Consider the following 8,325-nt stretch of genomic DNA (forward strand, 5'->3'; position numbering starts at 1 on the left):
ACATTTAATTACCGATTTCTCTTCGTCTGACCGACTTTTTATATCACGTGATTTCAGAATCAGCAGTGAGCGACAAATGACAAAATAATATCCGGACTTTGCCTCGCCAGAGGAACCAACAAGCGACCCCTGGATTACGAATCAAATTTGCTCCCAATCGGACCGGATCGTCAAAGACAACTAATATTTAAAATATAATTATGTTTTTTTTCTTTATATATTTCTTTCTGTAATCGTGTAGCTTTTTGCATTGTTTATGTGACCATCTTTCTTTCGGGATGTTTAATATCATTCAGATGCTGTGACTTCGTAATAGATATGTGATAGAACTGAATAGTTTAACTTCTATATATCTAGACTATTTCCATGACTTATTCCTTGTTTTAGCTTTTTATAATAACACAATCAGAGTTACTGTTTAAACCCTAATACTGTTGTTTTATTCAGATTAACCTAAAAATAAGACATGTAACACAATTTTTTCCAATACAAAACTATATAAATGCTTTAACTAAACTACTTAGAGCACGTGTAAAATTTATCTATTTAATTTAGCTAAAGGAAACTTTCTTAGTTTTTCAATTTGGAACACAATGATGCTTCAAACAACTCATTTGGTTAGCACCAATAAATTTTCAATGACTTTTTTATCCCTAATATGGAACGTATTCCATATGTAAAAAATTAAAAGTGTTTATTCTTGTCAAGATAACGTTAGCTTTGTTTCATTTTACTTTGCATGTGTGACTCAAACAGCTGTATATCTTTGAGAGTTTACTTTATGAAATGGTGATTATATACACCAAGATGAGAAGTAAGGTCATGTGATATAAAACACGTGTTAGTATCGATCACCATAAAGGTTTAGATAGTATAATGTATGTCTTAATGTATGTATGCATCATAATGGAACCATTTTATCACATTGGTACAAGATAAAGGGCCTTAATTGACCTACATGTTATGTAGAAGCTTAACAGGAATTCAATGACCAATTTCTCATTGTCTAGAGTACTTGCAAAATGCACTTGTGTCATACTTTTCAGAAATGTACTTGTATCTTCAATATTGACTGTAACAAAGTTTTAGACATAGTTTAATGTGCATTCAAAACCACAGAGATGCGTCAACAAATTTGTGTAAAGGCTGTAATAATTCTTTTGCTGCTAAATATTACGCACGTTGTTGATTACGGTCTGTGAATATGAAATTAAATTTAAAGACTTCAGACTGCAATAAATGACAGTTTGGAAACTCTAATTACAAATGTTTTATCCTTACAGATACAGCTTAACAGGTCCCACGAGCGCGTCCAACATGTAAGGCGAGTTTTCTCGAAAAAATATTTTTCTATTAGCCAAATACACTTTGACACTAATGAATACGAACGCCTACAGTGCGTCAAAACAATACCAAGTTGTCATTGTTTTGGAACAAGATAAATTTCGTTTGAATTGAAAATCATGTTGATTTCATTGTCTTAACTGAAAAATTATTTCGTCATTCAATATCAATAATTTAAAACAACGATTACAGAATAATCTATTGAGGCAGTGAAAATCCAATGCACTGATACACATTTCTATCAATAAATACACTTAAATAAAGAAAGAGCTTTGCAGAAGTAATAACCAGTTAAAGATTAACAACAGTTCAATTAACTTGAATCTAATTATACATTTGATATAACTTTAGAGCTAGTTATTTGAACATTACCAATAGTTTCAAATTTTATTGAGGGTATATATATATTCGTCAATAAAGTTGTTGTTTTTTATGTTTTCCAAGATACCAGGCATCGTTAACTTCTGTTTTGATTATTAGAGGATACGTATCATATTTAGAAACATTTGATTTTCTAAAGATCCAGTTTGTTTTGTAATTGACATTGTATACCACTCTTACGTGAAATTATATAATTATGTATACAATTATAATGATACAACAAGCTTCAAACATAGAAGAATATGTAAAATATGTACTGCAAATATTTGTACATATTAAATGTAATCATTAAATTATATGCATTCATTTCTTATTGGAAAATTTGACTTTGAATTTATAGAAAACAAATTTCTAATTACCTCCCTTTATTTACATGAAATATTAATTAATTAATCATATTTTTTTTTATAAAACCGTAACAATGTGTTACAGGATCTTTAAAGTATTTCTTTATCCTAGAAATTGCAAATTACTATTTGATACGCAAGTAAAAAAAGCCTGCCTTACTATAAAAACGACCATGGCTAGCGCGCGTCGTCCAATTTCGTCCGGATTATATCTTCTATAGAAATGAAGGGATTGTAATATCATTTGTTTTACAAAATCAATTTTAAATTTTAGGTTTGTTATACCTATATTTGTTTAAGTCTTTTTGACCTTTTTATTGTTTGTTGTGTTCTGGGTTTGTGTTTTCCAAACTTTGTACATTTTCACCCTGGACTTATATACTTTACTACTTATATAGGAAAAACGGTGATGAGAAACAAAAGTTTGGACAATGGAAAATAAGATAATTTATTTTAAACAGAAATTTTATGCAAAACCGCAAATTCTGACTAAAGTTCAGATCTTTACTTTATTTTGATTAGATCTCGGAAGACGACCGAATATATCTATTCGCCTTCTTATAATTCGAAATTTCCGCAGAAAGCTATTTTTAGGGCATTGCAATCGAACCGGTCTTTTGCAGACCATGAGAAGAAGTATCAAAATACCGCTATACGTGAAAGTTTAAAAAATTTTTTATGTTTATTTTGCTAGAAAAAAATGTTTGAAGTAATTTTTATCAAATTATTTGAAAAAATAGATTCAATTTTAATAGGCAAGATTGTTTTGCCAGTTTACCTGTCGTCTATATGGAAAACGCCACGTTTGTCCTCGAAATCATGAAATGTACCTTTCCAGTATTTATGCCTGTCTGTCCGTCCGTGTTTCCGCACTTATACAACAATCATGTCCAGACTGTAACTTTGTCATGCATTGAGGGATTTCAAAATTACTTGGCACAAATATCTATCACATGACAATGTTGTGTCGCTTCCAAGAACCACACCCCTTCTTCAAAGGTAAATGTCACACTTATATTTTGAAGGTTCACGCTATCACAATTAGAGATTATAGGTACACACATTCGTGTCCGGACTATAACTTTGTCATGCATTGAAGAGTTTTAAAATAACGTGACACAAATGTCTACTACATCAAGATGACGTGTTGTGTGTAAGACCCATGTTCCTACCCCCAAGGTCAAAGTCACTCTAATAGTTTGAAGGTAGTTATGTTCATAAGAAGAGTTTGAATCCAAACTGCTGTAGCATTGTCATGCATTGTCATGAAGGATTTTAAAATAATTTGGCATACATGTCTTCCACATCAAGATGATGTGTCGCATTCAAGACCCTTGTCTCAAGGTGTTAAGTAGCACTTCATTTCACAAGAACAATATTAAGCAATTAGTTACTTTCATTCTCTTTTCTTGTTTTTCAAATGAGATCTAAGTTTTTTTCTCTTCCTTATGGCGTTAATAATGCTTGATATTTGAATAGTTTATTTATTTTCTATAGAAGTGTTCATATGTTTAAACCTTAGAATATAGCCATACATTTTTATTTTCAAAAAATTACTAATCAAATAATAACTAAGTTTTTTTCCTGATGGCGTTAATAATGCTTGATATTTGAACAGTTCAGTTCTTATAGTATTGTTCATATGTTCAAACTCTGGATAACAATTAAAAAGGTGTCTGTCAAGTACATTATCTTTGAAAATGAGGTGTTTCTATGTTAAAAAAAAGAATCTTGACAAGGTAGGGTCCCTCGGAGGTATTAATCACATCAAACATGAAAATTGCACAATCGGTTTGATTTAGTCTGTACATGAGGGATAGTGGAAAAGTGCAACACCCCTCACGCCTCCTAGCACCGGCTTGAGCGGTACTAAATTTTCAACTCTCAAAAAAGTGTTGGGTAGCAATCAATGATTCCGAAGGACCAGTTCAATTACGAAAGCAATGTACATTACAAGGAACATATTTTACAGAAAAGATTCTTGTATAAGGAACGTTAAATACATTAACTTTGTGGATTCAGTAAACACAGTAATAACAATCACATGCAATTAGTTTCAACCAATTTTGGCGTAATACCACGTCAGACTTGCAGACAGGGAACACAATATAAGATATAAGGATGCAATAAATAACAGTGTGCAACATCACTTTGCTAATACTTTGTCATTTGAGATGAAATAAAACAGCTCCCACGAGAGCGCTCAACATGTAATATGTGAACATTCCTGATAAAGTATCCAGCAATTATATAAATACACTGTGACGCTAATGAAAGTACTCGCCCATCTTGCTTGAAAAACAATACCATGTTGTCGCTATAATGGCCTGACTATAGTAATAGAATTGTTGAGTGAAATAAAAATCCGCTTATTTTATATTTCTTAAGAAAAGATTATTTCGACGTTAATATCTATAAATAGAAAGGACGTTATAAAGCAACTACATCATACATTTATCCCTTAAGAACACCAAATTTAAAATGTTACAGACTCGGTTACACATCATATTTCAGCTTATAATAATAATTACCACATTTCTATAGCGCCCTTCTCAAAAAATAAAATGTTCAAAGGCGCTTTACAATGGAATTATATACATTTACAATGACTTTATAAACAAAAAAAAAGTAATAAAAATAATAACACACATTTATGTATACATTTACAAAGTATAAAATATACCATGATTAATCTAAAAGTCTAAAACTCAGTCGATCAAATAAAAAAAATGTATATGAAGAATAATCTAAGACTTGAAAATAAAATAAAGAGAAACGTTAAAACTATTGAAATTAATAAAAAAAAAACACAAATCAAGATAAGACAACTGAAATCTAAATCCAATTTGATGAAAACAGTAATTAGTAATGGAAATGTGATTCAAAAATAGACTATTATATTTCAAATGTGTACCCAGATATCTCATATCAAAAGACAGCACGCCAATTCATAGTGATGACAAATACAGCACAGTTAGTTACTATAAATTTTCTGGAAAAAATGTGTTTTTAAAGATTTCTTAAAAACATCTACTGTTTTTGAGTCTCTGATACTGTCTGGGAGAGCATTCCACAGTTTAGGTGTACAATTTTCACCGGTGAAAAGTAGACAATTACATTTGCTGAAAAACTTCAGGTAACTTAAATCTAAAATTGACCGCAAGAATATCGCAAAAATCAATTCATATGTAAACATTAACGTTTCTCATTTAGGTCAAGCTTAAGGAAATGATTTAAGTAATCATCATGTATCAAGTAAACAGATAGTTTGAGTGAGTTATTTCTAATAGCTTCTTTATCAATTATACTACGAGGAAAGGGGGCATTATCTAAACATCCAGCCTATTTGATATCCAATTTCATAATAGAAATGTATTTCACTGATGATAACACAATAAAATAGAAAAAAATAGGTTTTGCTGGTGATATTTAGTAAATTAGCTGAACATTGAACATAAGTGTATTTGTATCATAGTTTGGGGACCTTTCTGTTAAAAATGTTCCAGAATCAAATCGTATACATATACATGCACAGTGCGTTCACTGGTGTGCAGGTATTAGTTACCCGCACTCCAGAGCATTTTTGCTAGGGTTTACTTACTGTGACGGCAGAGAAAGGGATGCGATAGAAATATTATATTCAGATGCTCGTTCATTGGTTACTTTTTTCTGGGGATTCATATTGTGACAAAAGGGAACGTGTTAATATGTTTCACTTTGATACAAAAGAGAAAGAACATCAAAACACTCGCCAATCTGATTTATACTCGGGGGCTACGCGCCCTCGTACAAATCAGATAGCCTCGGGTTTCGATGCTCTTTCTATCACATATTATGGCTCCTTAGCTAGCTCTAAGTGACTAAAGTTATAGCCACCTAAATCGAAACAAGGTTAAAATTGTTTACCGTTTCAGTTCATTTGTATTATAGAATGACTGTTTCCTACCGTGTGATATGTATGCTGTAACAGCACACAGCAAGTTGATTTTCATATAATTTATGCAAATTGAACTATATTAATGTAATAATGTCTAGTTAATATTGACATATATAGGATTGTTTGCTGGCGTCAACGAGTGAAGAATCACATTAACAACTCTTGAATCATAGACAAAGTATCTCATTCTTATAAAAACCTATCATTTTCTACCATCAAAAATAGGCGTGATGAAGATTTACTATATGAAATCAAGGCCTCACATTAGCATAATTTATGACTGTAACTGGTAACTATACCCTGTAGATATAGAAAATTAGGTTTTAGTTTGAATAAAGAACTGAAATTATCCTATTGTGATTCTTACTTTTGATCTAGGTTCAGAATCAGGTTTTCACAGCACCTTCATACAGGAGGGTGGGCAGTAATTAATGGTAAATGGTTATTACTAGAAATGGGTCGTTTATCATATATGTATCATAGCAGAAACAAGTATCTGACTTTGATTCATCACTGACCCCCAAAAAATGGAAATTTTGCCAAAGGTTTGTTCAGAATCTGCTCGATACTTTTGTATGTCTAATAGTTATACTTCATTTTCTCTGTTTTAAAATAATGTACCAAAGAGATGAATGAAGATAGAGATGTACAAGGGAGAGCGACGTCTGTAGAACTCCCCCTGCAACATTTAGACATTTAAACCACCGAAAAAAAGCGCCAAGTAGGGCACCGAACCATAAAAGATTAACACGTAAGCCCTCAATAGATGAATTTGTTTTGATAAACACATAAAGCAGTAATAAAAAGTCTGACACAAGGTCGATAACTCATATGGGTGTTTTGACTTATCTGAAACTATTTCACTATGTAAATATAAAGAAGTAAATAAAGCGGGCTGTAAAGTTCTTATTTGAATTAGTTTTCTATGAAAGTATAAGTTAAAGACCATTATGCTTTAGAAAGGATACCATTTTTGTTTCTTAAAAATAGGTATGCTACAGTTTCAATTAAAAATACACATTTGGAATTTGGAGGAACTATCTTTTGCTTTCCTTGCTCTGTTACAATTTTATATTTATATTGAATTAGTATTATGTATTACTTTGTATGTAGTTAAATTATAATTTATTCACAGTTTGCTATCTTTACAACGCAAAACTGCACGTTCAGTGCTACTTTCGTCGGTTTCTTAACATGTAGCATGCTCTAAATCCTTTATTAAAACATTGTCAAACACATGTTTGGCCTGTGTAAAGAATTTAAAAAGTGTATATCTGAGGCATGATATGCCTTTAAATAGCGCAAAAACATTCATTAAAATGCACCGTCATTTCCCTCCCTGGAATTAATCTTCCAGTACAGGAACAAGCGAAACGCGTAGAAAATGCTTTTCCTATCCGCTGTCTTTAATGTCTAAATTTCTGCAAATATATGTATATAGTAAAACAATATATCGTTCATACAAGAGCACAGACAGTGGCTTTGCCAGTTGCCAAACTTAATTGACACCTAAGTCCTAATAAGTGTGATCTGCATTGCAAAAAAGATTTTCATGTTCAAAGTGATATTCAAAAGAGATATTTACATGTAGTATAAACAAATGCATATTTTCGTAAGCACTTTTTTTACTGCTAAAAGTACTTTATCAATCATTTTTTCGTTGTTTATAATATCTGTATTTCTGGTTGGATAACAATACTGACGCCAATATTTTTTTGCATATCTGATAGATATTCCTGTAATGTAGGATTTTTTTATTCTGCCAAATTGTTAAACAGTGTAGGAGCTTTTACATAATTTGACATTGATCTAACATGACCTATGATGAAAATTTTATTCAACCTAAGAAGCTATGTACCGGGCCATGCGTATGCATTTCGAGAATTTTAATTTTCTGAAATCATTGTTCTGTACTGTACTTGGTTAATATGGCATAAGAAACAAAGATTGTATTTGTGATATGAAAGACAATCTGGGATTCTACTTATCCTTAAAATGTGACTTTTTGTCATATTATTGGTATAAAATGCAGTTAAGGGAGTCCATTAACAAGTTAAGGTTTTTTACATCAACTTGGGAGCCATTGTGTGGGATACACTACAAAATTGTCTGCCAAATTCAATTATGCTGGAGTAATTTTAAGACTGTGATTAGTCAAAACGGAGAGAGAGGTGGGAGGGGCGGTGGTTGAAGCACCACGTTCTGCTGATTACAGTATTAGTGTTTTTATGTCAATAATACTACAAATAACATTGTTTTGTTGTCCTCAACATTTATATAATTCAAATACTTCTTCCATAGAACGTTGAAAGAAAA

The sequence above is a fragment of the Ruditapes philippinarum genome, unplaced genomic scaffold, assembly GCF_026571515.1.
Source record: "Ruditapes philippinarum isolate M1 unplaced genomic scaffold, ASM2657151v2 ctg2196_1_1_1_1, whole genome shotgun sequence".
Classification (NCBI taxonomy): Eukaryota; Metazoa; Mollusca; class Bivalvia; order Venerida; family Veneridae; genus Ruditapes; species Ruditapes philippinarum.